Source organism: Abramis brama (genome assembly GCF_963993115.1).
Source record: "Abramis brama genome assembly, chromosome: 18".
Classification (NCBI taxonomy): domain Eukaryota; kingdom Metazoa; phylum Chordata; class Actinopteri; order Cypriniformes; family Leuciscidae; genus Abramis; species Abramis brama.
Window position 1 is genome coordinate 33,510,228 of NC_139980.1, and position 18,176 is coordinate 33,528,403.

At 40.1% G+C, this 18,176-nt stretch overlaps 1 long non-coding RNA gene across 1 annotated transcript; it reads right to left on the minus strand.

The window, feature by feature from the left end:
- Nucleotides 1-15,847: 15,847 nt before the first annotated feature.
- On the minus strand, nt 15,848-17,934 carry LOC311068975. The gene is made up of 2 exons (XR_014603451.1): nt 17,293-17,934; nt 15,848-17,086 (listed from the first exon to the last, which is right to left on the minus strand). It is a non-coding gene; the product is annotated as an uncharacterized lncRNA (long non-coding RNA).
- Nucleotides 17,935-18,176: the final 242 nt, after the last annotated feature.

Genomic DNA, 18,176 nt, shown 5'->3' on the forward strand with positions numbered 1-18,176 from the left:
TATGACTTAAAATCTTGTAATAATGAGAAACTTTCTCGTAATTATGACTTAAAATCTCGTAATGAGAAACTTTCTTGTAATTATGACTTAAAATCTTGTAATAATGAGAAACTTTCTCGTAATTATGACTTAAAATCTCGTAATGAGAAACTTTCTTGTAATTATGATTTAAAATCTCGTAATAATGAGAAACTTTCTCGTAATTATGATTTAAAATCTCGTAATAATGAGAAACTTTCTCGTAATTATGATTTAAAATCTCATAATAATGAGAAACTTTCTTGTAATTATGATTTAAAATCTCGTAATAATGAGAAACTTTCTTGTAATTATGACTTTTCTGTGATAAGTAATTTTTATTACGAGAAAGTTTCTCATTATTACGAGAAAGTTTCTCATTATTTTGAGATGTTAAGTCACTATAACGAGAAAATTTCTCAGTAGCGAACAGCCAATCACGTGCTGAGAAAGAGTGAAACTCATTCAAAACTCATTGAAATTCATTTCTCGCGAGAGAAGCAAGTGCGATTCACTTATTAAATAAAAGTATTAAAATATTAAGAATTTAAACAAATTTACACAGCAAGAAGAAAATAGCCGTCTATGAAAGAGGACAACGTCTCGCTACTGTATATCAGTGCAAGTAAAAGTTGTGAAGTTAGTTTATACAGTTGATAAAGGTATAGAGAGAATTGAACATTTAAGCTCACATGTAGTCATTTTATAGCTTCATCTATTGATTCTAAAGCGTATTTATATTACTTTTATATATTTATTCATTTAAACTGTGCGTAATAATAATTGATTAACTAACATTGTACATGTGTGATTGATTAATGGTATAATAATTACATAAATAATATCTATATCATACAAAATTATTATTCTAAATAAGCATCACTAAAAGCCAGACGATTTTGTCTTTAAAAATCATTTGCTCTGTGGTGAGCTTTAATTTGGAGTAGAAACAGGTGGAGTGACTTTATCGCATTAGACATGTGACACTTTGCTCACAGCTGATTGGTCCAAGTTCGGGTTTGCAACCTCTTACCTGGAACATCACCTGACCCGGGCCAGGTTTAGCCATGGAGCGTGAGTTACTATGGCGATGAACACTGCTAAAAGCCAGACCACTTTCACGGTGCCTAAAACCCAGGGTTGACGCAAACTAAACTGAAACATACATGGCTAGCCAGCTAAACCAGATTCATGGTACAGGCCCCTAATCCAGCTAATCAAGCTGAATAACAACATGATGATTTTTCACGTGCAAACAATAACGCGTGAAATGCGTGTTAAATACGCATATTTTACGTGTTGTTAACGTGTTCAAATTCACGTTTTTGAACGTTTAGGCCTTCTATAGTATTCTATGGTTTAAAGGGGTGGTATAATGCACTTTTCACAAGATGTAAAATAAGTCTCTGATGTCCCCAGAGTGTGTATGTGAAGTTTTAGCTCAAAATCCGTCTGAAAGCTACTCGGTTACTATCGTAACCTCAGTTCCCTGAGATAGGGAACGAGTATTGCGTAGCTATACGCAGTGGGGAAACTCCTTTTCCTCGATTTACTGAAGCTTTTATTTAAAATGCATTTGCAGCTGCACAGCTAGCACTAGCACATTGAGCGTCAGGTTCGCTCATAGGCTGTGCTGCAGCAACTGCACAAACCAATGGCGCGGGTGCCTCTGACCTGTAGCCAATGAGCATCATTACACATCAGAGCTCCCCCAGGGGGCGTGGCCTTAGCCTATATCAGAGCCCCGAATTCGCCATTATAGCAGGTTTCACGACTGAAGCGACAACTCACCTAGTTACTATAGTGCGGTTGGCTACGCAATACTCGTTCCCTATCTCAGGGAATTGAGGTTACGATAGTAACCGAGTAGTTCCCTTTCGAACGGTCACTTCGTATTGCGAAGCTATACGCAGTGGGGATGCCCTGCAAAACGCCGCACCAAAAGTAACTGGTTGCTACTGAACTCAGGATCCCTGAGCCCAAGACAAGCCCGAAACCATATATATATATATATATATATATTAGACCAGACACCGTCGGGTCTTATTAAAATATATGTGTTAATATAATATACCAAATGAACCCAGACACCGTCGGGGCTATCAGTATAATAAAAATATAACCAGCAAGCGGGTTTTATATATGTGTGTGTTTATGATTATGCACAGTACAATGTAGACTAGAACGGGCAAACCGCCGGGCCTTCATCATATCGCAAATACCTTCGCTTGCAGCGAAGGCACTTCCATATTATAAAATTTCATAAATGTGGAAGGCGAGGACCAGCCGGCCGCATCACAAATATCTTGAATGCGAAAACCAGATGACCAAGCCCACGACGAAGCCATGCCTCTAGTCGAATGGGCTTTAATACCTATGGGGCAAACCTGACCCAGCGAGGTACAAGCCATAGATATAGCATCCACAATCCATCTAGACAATCTTTGCTTAGTGACCGGATCGCCCTTGGATCGGCCACCAAAGCAGACAAAAAGCTGTTATGACTGTCTGAAAGACGCAGAACGCTCCAGATAGATTCTCAGTGCTCTGACAGGGCAGAGAAGATTAACCTCCCCATCCTCCGCAGAAGGGGGAAGAGCTAATAATGTAATGACCTGTGCTCTGAACGGCGTTGAGAGCACTTTAGGAACATAACCATGCCTGGGTTTGAGGATGACCTTCGTGTCACCTGGACCAAACTCTAAACATGAAGGGCTCACTGAGAGCGCCTGCAGATCTCCTACTCGCTTGATAGATGCCAGTGCCAACAGGAGAGCAGTCTTTAGCGAGAGAGGCTTCAGATCAACCGACTGAAGCGGTTCAAATGGCAGGCCCTTTAAGGCCCTCAGGACCATTGAGAGGTCCCAGAGGGGCACAGAAGGGGGTCTGGAGGGGTTCATCCTCCTCGCGCCCTTCAGAAAACGCACCACCAACTCATCTCTTCCTATCGACTGGCCAGCCACCAGAGCATGATGCGCTGCAATAGCTGCCACATACACTCTGAGCGTGGACGGGGAGCGGCCCGCGTCCAACAGCTCCTGCAGGAAGGAGAGTACCACAGCTACCTCACATGACTCCGGGTTCACACAGTTTTTCAAGCACCAGCTGGAAAAAACTGACCATTTTAAAGCATATAAGCGCCTGGTCGACGGGGCCCTGGCCTCTGAGATAGTGTTTAGAATTTTTCCGGGGAGGTCCCCGGGTACCCGTTTAGTGGCCATACATGGAGGGCCCATAAATCGAGTCGCGGATGCCATATCGTTCCCTTGGCCTGAGAGAGGAGGTCTTTCCTCATTGGAACAGGGGCTGTGTCTGACAGCTGAATCAGCTCCGGAAACCACGGTCTGGATCTCCAGAGAGGGGCCACCAGCAGGACTGGGCGCCCGCTCTCCCTGACCCTCTTTATGACTTGTGGATTCATCGAGACAGGGGGAAAAGCATAAAGGGGGCGGTTGGGCCAATGATGGGTCAGCGCATCCCTGCTTTTCAAGAAGAACATTGTGCAATGAGTGTTGGATCTCGAGGCAAAAAGGTCTATTTCGGCCTCTCCGAACACACTCCATATCAGACAAACTGTCTGCGAGTTCAGGGACCACTCGCCTGGGGGAGTGTTGCCCCGTGACAGCATATCCGCACCCAGATTCTGAACACCCGGGATATGCATTGCTCTCAGAGAGCACAGATTGTTCTGTGCCCATATGAGGAGGTCTCTCGCCATGGCATACAGGCTGCCTGACCTGATGCCGCCCTGGCGATTTATGTAAGCCACCACTGACATGTTGTCCGTGCGGACCAGGACATGATGACAGGGAACCAGGGCTTTTAAACAACCGTGATTCACCATGATGCGCAGGCTGCCGGACTGCCACGAAAGGCAGAACTGTGTACTGATAAGCTTGCTCCTCGAAGGCGAATCTCAAGAATGGCCTGTGATGAGGGTCTATCCGAATATGAAAGTATGCGTCTTTCAGATCCATTGTTACAAACCAGTCCCCCGGGCGAATTTGCGCGAGGATGTGTTTGATAGTCAACATCTCGAACGGCCGTCTCATGAGAGCTTTGTTCAAGTGTCTCAAATCTAGTATGGGTCTGAGACCGCCGTCTTTTTTCGGAATTAGAAAATAATGGCTGTAAAACCCCGAGTGTGTTTGCGCGGGAGGGATTAATTCTATAGCCCCTTTTGCTAACAAATTCTGTACTTCGGCGCGAAGCACGTGACCCATGCTGCTTCTCACTGAAGACTCGACAACCGCCTGAAATTTTGGGGGTCTGCGAGCAAATTAGAGCGAGTTATAAGCGCTTTATAATGTTTATGACCCAACTCGACACTCCGGGGATGGCTTGCCAGGCCTGCACCCTTGTGGCTAGGGAATGAACCACTGTTTGGGATGAGTCGCCTACCGTGAGGGGACTTACTACCCTTATATTGTGATTTGTGCACATATTGAGTGTTTGACTGACTGTACAAGCTTTTGCCTGTGGGGGAGACAGTGTTACAACATGGAGGGGGCCACCTAGTGTAGGGGGACCGTGAAACCATGGGTTGTGATTGTGAAACATACTCTTTTTGTGCTTTATTTGGGTCGCCGTGAAAACGGCGTTTGTTTGTAGAGGCGTGCTCACTGCTGCGGGCCTGTTTACAATAGTAAAATCCCCAGCCGCCTGAGCTAAACAGGGAGCTGCGGGAAGTAGTGTGGGCTTTTTCGAGGGCGGTCTGGCTAGCGCGAGACACAAACCCTCTCTCTTCATCCTTGCTAGGACGACTTCGGTGGCACCGGGTCGCTCACTCCGCTGGGCCGCGGGCCTTGGCGCCGGGGCATCGGGTAGCACTTAGCCGATCTCGGCTGGCGGAAGGTATCCGCCGCAGGGCGGGGCTGAGATACCTGCTTCGCTGGCTTGGCTGGATGCGGCGAAGAAGCTGGCTTGGTCTTGCTGGACGCTGAGCTGGAGCGCTTCGGCAAGAAGTGTCGCATGGCCTGGGACGCTTTCAGTGCCTCGGTGAATCTCTCCGAAAAACCCTTAACCGCAGGGCCGAAGAGGCCGGAGCTGGATACAGGGGCGTCGAGAAACCGCGTTTTGTCCGTCTCCTTAATCTCGGTCAGATTAAGCCAGAGGTGGCGCTCTAAAACAACCAAGCTCGCCATGCTCTTCCCTATGGCCTGTGCTGTAGCCTTCGTAGCTCGTAAGGCTAGGTCCGTCGCGCTTCTCAGATCACTGAAGGCCTCGGGGTTCGGCCCAACCTCGTCCATCGACTGGAGGAGCTTGGCCTGGTAAACTTGTAGCACAGCCATGGTGTGTAGAGCCGATGCAGCCTGGCCAGAGGCGGAATACGCGCGTCCAGCGAGGGCTGATGTGGCTCTACAGGGTTTGTTGGGGTGGGTAGCTCTAGCTCGCCTGCTAGCCGCCGTATTCGGGCACAAATGAGCTGCCACGGCCTCCTCGAGGGGCGGCAAACACTCATAGCCCTTTTCTGCTGCACCGTCCACAGATGAGAGTGTCGCGGAAACAGATGAACCCACCCGCACTGAGTAAGGAGCGCGCCACGCCTTAGTCAGCTCGTCGTGGACTTCGGGGAAAAATGGCGCCGGTTTGTGACGAGGGGCCTGCTGGCGCCCCGAGAGAAACCAGCCGACTACGGGGCAGCTCCTCGGGCGAGGCCCACTCGAGGTCGAGGTCCGCGACGGCCTTAGTCAGGATCCGAAGCATTTCGGCGTCGGAGTTGGTCCTGGTCGCTGAAATGCTGCCTGAAGACTGCGAAGCTCTGACGGGGTCGAGAGAGCCCGGCCATTCCTCCTCAGATGCAGCGATCGACAGGCTGTCCTCGTGGTCGCTCGATCCTCCGAATGAGACAAGGCCCGCCACGTGGCTGGGGGGGGGCGCTGGTCTCTCTCGAAGAGAACCGGAGAGGGTGTCGTCTCCGGAGAAGGCGAAGCACGTGGGGACTCGGCCGGCGTGCGTTCGCTACTTCCATGCTCTCGGGGGGCCTTTGGCTGCGGCGTTTCTTCTTCCGCGGCTGAAGTAGTGCCGGGAAGGGAAGCGCAGGTGAAGCGGCATCGCCGTCTCGTAAGAGAGCTAGCCGTGCTCGCAGCACGGAGATCGGCATGCTTTCGCAGGCCTCACATCCGCCAGCAGAGAGTGCATTTTCCGCGTGGGCCGTTCCCAGGCAAGAAATGCAGCTCGCGTGTCCATCGGCCTCGTGCAGCTTGAGAGCTGTAAGTCAATAAATGGGAAAACAAAGTTTATTTTAAAAAGTACTCAGATATTTTGTTAGTATTGTTTAGTAATGCGTTACTTACAAGTTACTTTAAAAAAGTAGTCCTATGATGTATATATCAAAGTCTTCAGAAGTCGTAAAATAGCTTTTTTCACCAAGCTGCTTGGCAATTTCCCCGTAGCCCTTTCCAGCCTTGTGGAGGTGTACAATTTTGTCTCTAGTGTCTTTGGACAGCTCTTTGGTCTTGGCCATGTTAGTAGTTGGATTCTTACTGATTGTATGGGGTGGACAGGTGTCTTTATGCAGCTAACGACCTCAAACAGGTGCATCTAATTTAGGATAATAAATGGAGTGGAGGTGGGCATTTTAAAGGCAGACTAACAGGTCTTTGAGGGTCAGAATTCTAGCTGATAGACAGGTGTTCAAATACTTATTTGCAGCTGTATCATACAAATAAATAGTTAAAAAATCATATATTGTGACTTCTGGATTTTTTTTTTTAGATTATGTCTCTCACAGTGGACATGCACCTACGATGACAATTTCAGACCCCTCATTGATTTCCAAGTGGGAGAACTTGCAAAATAGCAGGGTGTTCAAATACTTATTTTCCTCACTGTATATATATATATATATATATATATATATATATATATATATATTATAACTTCAAACCAACACGCACCGGAACAAAAGTTTTAGATTAACTACAGTACAGGTAAAAAGTTTGGAAACATTACGTTTTTTTTATATTTTTGAAATAAGTCTCTAATGCTTATCAAGGCTGTGTTTATTATTTGATCAAAAATACAGAAAAAAACCCAGTAATATTGTGAAATATTATTACAACTTAAAATAATAGTTTTCTATTTGAATATACTTTAAAAAAGAATTTATTTCTGTGATGCAAAGCTGAATTTTCAGCATCATTACTCCAGTCTTCAGTGTCACATGTGACATCCAGTCTATCACATGATCCTTCAGAAATCATTCTAATATTCTGATTTATTATGAGTGTTGGAAACAGTTCTGCTGCCTAATATATTTGATGAATAAAAGGTTAAAAAGAACTGCATTTATTCAAAATAAAAAAATATTTTCTAATAATATAAATCTTTTTATCAATTCAACACATCCTTGCTGAATAAAAGTATTGATTTATTTAAAAAAAAAGAAAAAATACTGACCCCAAATTACTGACTAGTAGTGTATATTGTTGTTACAAAAGATTTCTATTTTTAAAAAAATTGCTTTTTTTTAATTATTTTTTTTAACTTTTTATTCATCAGTATCCTAAAAAAGTATCACAGGTTATGAAAAAATATTAAGCAACAGAACTGTTTCCAACTTTGATAATGAATCATCATATTAGAATGATTTCTAAAGGATCATGTGATAGACTGGAGTAATGATCCTGAAAATTCAGCTTTGCATCACAGAAATAAATGATAATTTAAAGTATAATAAATTGAAAACCAATTATTTTAAATTGTAATATATCACAATATTTTTAAAAAAAAATCTATATTTTTGATCAAATAAATGCAGGCTTGATGAGCAGAAGAAACTTCTTTCAAAAACTTTAAAAATAGTAATGTTTCCAAACTTTTGACCTGTACTGTGCAGTTATAGTTGTTTTAGTACAATAATAAGAACAGCAGTTCCGCTCTTCGCCGCCAGGTGTCTCTGTTTGACCATCTCAGACTCTCCAGAAAACAGCGCTAGGGTTAAATCTGTTTTTGTGTTCACTGTTCAACCACAAAGTCAAACGATAGGAAATACCTTGCATAAAGAAAAGGAAGTGGGTTTTAAGGCATACATATGATTTATTTTCATTATGATATTATTTTCATGAATTATACGCATTTGCTAAATTCTCATGACTGTAGTCTAATATACAATTGATTTTGTATATATATTTTTATATATATTTGTATATATATATAACTTCATGAATATAATGTCAATGCAAATCCAATAATGATAATAATAATGTTACTAAAAATATATATTCCTGTTTTGATTTTGATTTGTGGGTTTTTCAATTTGACCCAGTGATATTTCTTAAGTTTCTGTGAGAATCACTCATGTAAGTGTGCATAAAAAGAGAAGTGGACCTTTCGGTAAATACTGTCAGTAAAGGTTTTTACTTCAACCAGTAGAAAAGGTTATCGGTGGTTTTAAAGTGCATTTATTGGAATTGGTCTGACCTGCTTTATTAATGATGAAAACAGTCAGAGATGAGTGTCTTCAAGACCATCTGTGCCTCTTTTAGCTCACATGGCATTAAGGAAACGTTTAACCTTTTCAGTTCTGCACTGAAGAGTCCAAACACTCAGTCACGGCATCTCGATTTCTTCTAAGTCACATGAGTTGCAGTAAAGAAGCCTCTCTGAGGGGTTTATTCATTTCAGCACAGGTGACTCTGATAAAGGCTTCTGTCCGCGTGGGTGTCTTACTACAACGGTTCACTTCGAGTCATGTTTCGAGTCAGAGAGGCTGAGTGTGTGGAGTGACCGCAGAGATACTGATCAGCCTGGAAACTCAGATGCAACTGCACCGTCTTCTTGCACAACATGCATGTCAGTCTGCAGGAACGGCCTGCGTTCAGAAGACAAATACAGAACATGAACACGCTACTGATACTGATGTTCATGTGCCGTGGTTTTTACACTGTAGCTTGTGGTGTGACCATATTATCTGTCCTACAAAGTGCCTTTGGAGATCTTTATGGTTCTTCGTTCATAGTGAGTCACTATATAGTTCTTGTTTTAACGTTTATTTGAGGATAGATAGATAGATAGATAGATAGATAGATAGATAGATAGATAGATAGATAGATAGATAGATAGATAGATAGATAGATAGATAGATAGATAGATATTTGAAGATAGATAGATAGATAGATAGATAGATAGATAGATAGATAGATATTTGAGGATAGATAGATAGATAGATAGATAGATAGATAGATAGATAGATAGATAGATAGATAGATAGATAGATAGATAGATAGATAGATATTTGAGGATAGATAGATAGATAGATAGATAGATAGATAGATAGATAGATTAGATAGATATTTGAGGATAGATAGATAGATAGATAGATAGATAGATAGATAGATAGATAGATAGATAGATAGATAGATAGATAGATATTTGAGGATAGATAGATAGATAGATAGATAGATAGATAGATAGATAGATAGATAGATATTTGAGGATAGATAGATAGATAGATAGATAGATAGATAGATAGATAGATAGATAGATAGATAGATAGATAGATAGATAGATAGATAGATAGATAGATAGATAGATAGATAGATAGATAGATAGATAGATACTGTTGTTGTGTTGTAGTTGGGAAACAGCAGACACACACTGAACAGTTGTGTTGTAGTTGGGAAACAGCAGACACACACTGAACAGTTGTGTTGTACTTGTGGGAAACAGCAGACACACACTGAACAGTTGTGTTATAGTTGTGAGAAACAGCAGACACACACTGAACAGTTGTGTTGTAGTTGGGAAACAGCAGACACACACTGAACAGTTGTGTTGTAGTTGGGAAACAGCAGACACACACTGAACAGTTGTGTTGTACTTGTGGGAAACAGCAGACACACACTGAACAGTTGTGTTGTAGTTGGGAAACAGCAGACACACACTGAACAGTTGTGTTGTACTTGTGGGAAACAGCAGACACACACTGAACAGTTGTGTTGTAGTTGGGAAACAGCAGACACACACTGAACAGTTGTGTTGTAGTTGTGGGAAACAGCAGACACACACTGAACAGTTGTGTTGTACTTGTGGGAAACAGCAGACACACACTGAACAGTTGTGTTGTAGTTGGGAAAAAGCAGACACACACTGAACAGTTGTGTTGTAGTTGGGAAACAGCAGACACACACTGAACAGTTGTGTTGTACTTGTGGGAAACAGCAGACACACACTGAACAGTTGTGTTATAGTTGTGAGAAACAGCAGACACACACTGAACAGTTGTGTTGTAGTTGTGGGAAACAGCAGACACACACTGAACAGTTGTGTTGTACTTGTGGGAAACAGCAGACACACACTGAACAGTTGTGTTGTAGTTGTGGGAAACAGCAGACACACACTGAACAGTTGTGTTGTAGTTGTGGGAAACAGCAGACACACACTGAACAGTTGTGTTGTAGTTGGGAAACAGCAGACACACACTGAACAGTTGTGTTGTAGTTGGGAAACAGCAGACACACACTGAACAGTTGTGTTGTAGTTGTGGGAAACAGCAGACACACACTGAACAGTTGTGTTGTAGTTGTGGGAAACAGCAGACACAAACTGAACAGTTGTGTTGTAGTTGTGGGAAACAGCAGACACACACTGAACAGTTGTGTTATAGTTGTGAGAAACAGCAGACACACACTGAACAGTTGTGTTGTAGTTGGGAAACAGCAGACACACACTGAACAGTTGTGTTGTAGTTGTGGAAAACAGCAGACACACACTGAACAGTTGTGTTATAGTTGTGTGAAACAGGAGACACACACTGAACAGTTGTGTTGTAGTTGGGAAACAGCAGACACACACTGAACAGTTGTGTTGTAGTTGTGGGAAACAGCAGACACACACTGAACAGTTGTGTTGTAGTTGTGGGAAACAGCAGACACACACTGAACAGTTGTGTTATAGTTGTGGGAAACAGCAGACACACACTGAACAGTTGTGTTGTAGTTGTGGGAAACAGCAGACACACACTGAACAGTTGTGTTGTAGTTGTGGGAAACAGCAGACACACACTGAACAGTTGTGTTGTAGTTGTGGGAAACAGCAGACACACACTGAACAGTTGTGTTGTAGTTGGGAAACAGCAGACACACACTGAACAGTTGTGTTGTAGTTGTGGAAAACAGCAGACACACACTGAACAGTTGTGTTGTACTTGTGGGAAACAGCAGACACACACTGAACAGTTGTGTTGTAGTTGGGGGAAACAGGAGACACACACTGAACAGTTGTGTTGTAGTTGTGGGAAACAGCAGACACACACTGAACAGTTGTGTTGTAGTTGGGAAACAGCAGACACACACTGAACAGTTGTGTTGTAGTTGTGGGAAACAGCAGACACACACTGAACAGTTGTGTTGTAGTTGGGAAACAGCAGACACACACTGAACAGTTGTGTTGTAGTTGTGGAAAACAGCAGACACACACTGAACAGTTGTGTTGTACTTGTGGGAAACAGCAGACACACACTGAACAGTTGTGTTGTAGTTGGGGGAAACAGGAGACACACACTGAACAGTTGTGTTGTAGTTGTGGGAAACAGCAGACACACACTGAACAGTTGTGTTGTAGTTGGGAAACAGCAGACACACACTGAACAGTTGTGTTGTAGTTGTGGGAAACAGCAGACACACACTGAACAGTTGTGTTGTAGTTGTGGGAAACAGCAGACACACACTGAACAGTTGTGTTGTAGTTGTGGGAAACAGCAGACACACACTGAACAGTTGTGTTGTAGTTGGGAAACAGCAGACACACACTGAACAGTTGTGTTGTAGTTGGGAAACAGCAGACACACACTGAACAGTTGTGTTGTACTTGTGGGAAACAGCAGACACACACTGAACAGTTGTGTTGTAGTTGTGGGAAACAGCAGACACACACTGAACAGTTGTGTTGTAGTTGGGGGAAACAGGAGACACACACTGAACAGTTGTGTTGTAGTTGTGGGAAACAGCAGACACACACTGAACAGTTGTGTTATAGTTGTGTGAAACAGCAGACACACACTGAACAGTTGTGTTGTAGTTGTGGGAAACAGCAGACACACACTGAACAGTTGTGTTATAGTTGTGGGAAACAGCAGACACACACTGAACAGTTGTGTTATAGTTGTGGGAAACAGCAGACACACACTGAACAGTTGTGTTATAGTTGTGGGAAACAGCAGACACACACTGAACAGTTGTGTTGTAGTTGTGGGAAACAGCAGACACACACTGAACAGTTGTGTTATAGTTGTGGGAAACAGCAGACACACACTGAACAGTTGTGCTGTAGTTGGGAAACAGCAGACACACACTGAACAGTTGTGTTGTAGTTGTGTGAAACAGCAGACACACACTGAACAGTTGTGTTGTAGTTGTGTGAAACAGCAGACACACACTGAACAGTTGTGTTGTAGTTGTGGGAAACAGCAGACACACACTGAACAGTTGTGTTGTAGTTGTGTGAAACAGCAGACACACACTGAACAGTTGTGTTGTAGTTGTGTGACAGCATCAGACACTCTGGAAGCTTGATCTCGATTACAGAGAGATCTGCCCACGTCCTCCAAATCACTGTACAACACTATCACACACACACCGCTTCCTCTCGACGTGTCCACAAACCTGTGTGTTTTCCGTGACGTTTGATCAAATCGAGGTCAGGTCGTATGTGCATGTGTGTCACTGTCAACTTTCTGCGTTGGCATGAAGGTGGAGACGCGTGGTGTAAAGAGGGGCTGATATTTACAGTATCTGAGAACGGTTGTGGCTCTTTATCAACACACTCACTGTTCTCTGGAAGGAAGAAGTTGGCGGATCATTTATCTACTGTCACCCAAACACATCTGCATTCGGCTCGGTGGTTTATTTGTGCACAAAGAATGATATCAAAGTTGATCAAGCCCTTTGCAAAATGTGTATAAAAATCCCACAGACCAGAATATCAGTGGGAAACCACCTAGCAACCACCTAAACACCCTAGCAACCACATATCAACATGCTAAAACCACTTTAGCTACTGCAAAGCAACATTTTAGCGGTTATATACTGTTTTACTATACTCTATTTATTTTATATTTACTGTTGCATTTTGTATCAACCACTTTTAAATCTCGAATTGCATTCGATTTGTTGCCTTGAGAGGTGCAACATACAGTTTGACTGATTGATTGATGTCATACAAAGTGTAAATGTCATGTTGTTAAGGTATTTGTGGTATACTAAGGAATTTAATAAGGTTTTTAAGGTTGTTTTATTATTATTATGTGTTTCAGCAGAGTTTTGTCTTAAGCTACACTGGAAAAAAACATTTTAGTAACACTTTACTTAAAGCCTTTATGTATAATGCAATATAAAGATATTCATAATGTACGTTATAATGCATTATGTGTTTTCATAAGTAACTGTTGCCAAAGTTAAAATGCATTGCAATGTTTGCAGATTCCTTGTTACATTTTGATTGGCATGTTTTAATGCATTTTACTTTCTAAAGGTGTAACAAAGAATAAATAACAATGTATTATAACAGTGGTTACAATTATTCATGAGATCATTCAATGCATCACAAGGCATAATTAAAGTCCCCCATTATGCTTTTTCAGATAATACCTTATATGCAGTGTGTAATAAAGCTGTTTGTGAATGTAAAAGGTCTGCAAAGTTTTAAAGATCAACGTGCACGACAAATAAAGTTATTGTCTCCCAAAAGACAGAACCGATACTGAACTGTCTGAACCAGACATCATTAATTCCAGTCTTACCTCCATAACATTCATGTAACAATGTAACAAATTTGCATAATTAGAAGTGAACTATCTCTACCAAATCGTGTTGTGTACATGTCAAGAAGATTGTTTTCTACTCTGCATTCTTCAAAGGCAAATTCACTTCCAAATGATAAGGATGTGAAGATTCAGTGCTTAAAATGACCACAGACATACAACAGCAGGACAAACTTTTGTTGTGTTCCCGACATTTTACTGACATTCCACTGAGAGGTAAACATGGAATTCCCAAAACGCTTCTCCGTTAAATATGGGTCAGTACCCAGTTTATTCGGACCAACTTGCTCCTCTGAATCACAACCTGTAAGTATGACTAGTTATTGATCCAACAATGGCCTTTGACTCTAAAAGCAACATGGTCAGGTGGTGTAACTGTTTTTTGTCAATTGGCGTAACCAGTATTTTTCATAAAAATATAATTATATACAGGAAAATGAATGTGGAATAAAATGTAATAATCTAGTTTAGTGTAATAACATGGTTTTAACAATTTTTACAAAATTTTTCAAAGATTATTTAGAAAACAGATGTGTTTGCAGAATATGTCCTGCCAAATATTGCAAAAACACATTAAAAATTACATTTAGAGATAACTCTAATAAAATCTATTTTCGTGTGATATATTAAAATGAAGTATTTATTTCTATATGTACACTTACATGCCATCTAGGTGGATAAAATATTTAAATATTTCTCATTCTTTGGCAGACATATATTTTCTACCGAGTGTTCGTAATACATAGTTTTGTGTTTACTGTGTAGGTCTCCTGCTAACCGGCTGACTCACGTTATCACTGTCTTACTGAAATACTGATAATCAGTTGTGGACCACTACTACTATTACTATTACTATCACTATTTAATAGCCTACAGATCTGTCGTTCTTACTACTTTGAGTAAAGATAAAGGATGGAGCAAGATTTGTTTTGGAAACTTTAATGTTACATCAGTCATTCGTGTTTGTGCTCGGCTAACATGCGCTGTTATTGATAGTTCTCGCATGAGCACCGCAATTAATTAGGAATAGGCTACACACATTTGTTGATGAACGTAAGCTTGTTAATGCTAAGAGTTGCAACATCGACAAACTGAGTAAAAACTTACCACTGAGAAACGTCCTGCTCAAGTCGTCCTCGGTTGAATAACCCAATGTTTCATCATCGGATTCGCCCTGGAATTAATATGGTAGGCTAAACTTAACGTGATCGTTATTGTTTTTACAGTGTGTACATTACAATGGAGCTAAAAAAAAATCAGTTATGGTAATGGGCGTTTCGTTTCCGACACGCTCTCTAAGCGGTCGACCAATCACAACCGATCACAATTAACAGACTGGGCCATCTGACCAATCAGAGCAGAGTAGCTCTTGGAAAGGCGGGGCTTAGAGAGTAAAACAAAGGGTTGAATTATTGATTGGAACACTCAATGGCAAGTGCCCAAATTACCTTGAATTCTCCCAAAATTATGGGAAAACTAACATGTTTTGTTTTTTTTTAACCTGTTTTAGGAGACCACCAAAATAAAATTAGGAACCTTTAAAATAGCATAATAGGGGCACTTTAATGCATTAAAATACATTTAATGCATTAAATATAAAGGTTTTAAGTAAAGTGTTACCAAAATTAAACATTAAAAAGCAGTAATTAAAGATTTTTTTAAGTATCTTCGACAAGAAAATACTATTTCAGTCTTTCTACTTCCCAATTTTGCATTTAATTCAATGTGTTACTTGCCGTTTGTGAAATTTGGAAAAGTGGAAATTGTTTCTACACCACTTTTTCTTTTGGTGTAGACCAGACATGCATAAACGTCACGGTGGTTTCGAAAGAACTCATTCATCTGATAAATTATGTAAGAAAAACAGCAGAGAGACTTTGATCAAATCATTTTTGAATACATTTCCAGTTAATCACAGTTTCTACTAGATTTGAATCTTTCTACTAGCAGTGATATTGAACTTTTAACACAAGCTAGAGATTGAATTTGTGATTAAATTTGTTTATCAGCTTGCAGCTCAATATTATCAGACTTCATTAACACTGAACAAACTCAAGAAACTCTTCATGACGTGTAAAATAACATGCAACTGTATTTAGCAGTGCTGATGACTTTAACGCACAGATCATCATCATCATCAGTACAAAGAACCAGAGCAGAACAAAAATGAGGAAAGCGAGGATGTAACACAAATCTGAGACAGTTTGGTCATGTGATCAAATTAATTTAATCTAATGTATATATAAACAAAGTTAATAAGACTATTAGTCCTTCACATTCCTTCACATTAAAAGGCAGGAAATGACAAGTTTATGTGAGCGATCAGACTGACAGAGAAATGATTCAATAAGACTTCCAAAACATTCATGGGGCTTTACAAGAAATTCATATTACAGACGACAGAAAACAAACCGTCATGGCAAGTCTGGTGAGGTGAATCTCACAGAACATGTTCAGGTCATATTTCACCCCAAAATCAAAAAGAAGACATTATATTTTCCCTAAAGGAAATTTAGGAGCATTAAGTTTTTCATGACAATTAAGCAGATTTCTCCCATTAATGTGAAAAATGCTGTAATTTAGTACAGTAACTGTTCAAACTAATGTTTTAATTTTTTTTTAAATAAATAATACATTTTACATTTATTTTGTGTTGATTTAATTCAAATGTGCTAATACATGTATGAGAATCATGTAAGCTAATAAAAAAAAAAACAGAATAAAGGTAATTGTGATCTTGCAATTCAGACTTAATAACTTGCAATTGTGAGTTTTTCCATACTTTATTGCTCAGCATTGTAAGATAAAAATGACCTTTTTTATGACATGGCAGAAACAAGCTCCCATAAAAGAAAAAAACACATTATGGTTAATGTCATGGTGCAAAAAACTCTTGATGGTCCTAAAATAAGCTACATTTGGTTTATAAATAAATAAATTTTTCTTTGTCATGGGACCTGTTTTCATGAGGTTCACCTGGTAATGCCTTACTAATCATACAGAAGTATACTAATATGACAATTAATGCTTTAATTATCAACAGGAGGGATGATTTGTGTTGCTTATAAAATAAAGTAAATACTTTAAAGTTCCATTATGTAACAGTTTATTCTTAAGTTAAAATGAACTAACAATGAAAAATACATTTTAAAGCATTTATTAATCTTAGTTAATGTTAATTTCAACATTTACCAATACATTCAATCAAAAGTTGTATCCGTTATAATTTAATGTACCTAATTTGACATGAATTAACAATAAACAGTTGTATTTGTATTAATAAACATTAAGAAAGAGGAATAAATACTGTAATGCTGGGGTGCCCAATCCTGCTCCTGGCGATCGACTGTCCTGCACAATTCATCTCCAACCCTAATCAAACACACCTGCCTTTAATTTTCAAGTGATCCTGACGTGCTCTGAAGACCTTAATTGGTTGCTTCAGGTGTGTTTGATTAGGGTTGGAGATGAACTGTGCAGGACAGTCGATCGCCAGGAGCAGGATTGGGCACCCCTGCTGTAATGAATGTATTGCTCATTGTTAGTTAATGTTTGGTAATGTCTTGTTAACTTGTTTAGTTGCAGCCTCTGTTGAAGGTTAGTTTTATTCCTGAATAGTGTTTAAAAATAAGTCTGTAACATGCAAATGGACGTGCTGGATAACCGTGAGATTTCACCTCAATATTTTGGTAAACATAAACGAGCATATTTAGCTCAAAGAGGTAAAACCGTAAAACTGAATATTCAGACGTTCTGTCTGACGTACGGATGACAAAATCATGACAAAATCATGACAAATCATGACAAATCATGACAAATCATGACAAAATCATGACAAATCATGACCAAATCATGGCAAATCATGACAAAATCATGACAAATCATGACAAATCATGACCAAATCATGACAAAATCATGGCAAATCATGACAAAATCATGACAAAATCATAACAAAACCATGACAAAATCATGACAAATCAACTTGTGCTGTTGTTTTTAGCGCCACATGAAATCTGATCCAGGAATCAAATCTATGATCAAAAAGCATAATAGAAGGCAGATTATTACTGCACATGCAAATAAAAAAAACAATAACAAAAAATAAAGTTTAATCCACTAAAAAGACCAAAAAAATAAAAGTATGATTATAAGGTAATTTCCATATATATACATATATATATATATATATATATATATATATATATATATATATATATAACCTAAAAAAGGTTATATTTGTTATAAAAATATAAATGAAACGGATGTCATTAGTATTGTGAAGCATGATCTCCTTCGACCAAACCTTTTCTTCAGCGTCTTATCACTGCTGCGCATATATTGAATGGTAGATAATTAATAGAACTACAAACAGACTCATAGTGTGGAACTTCCCTTT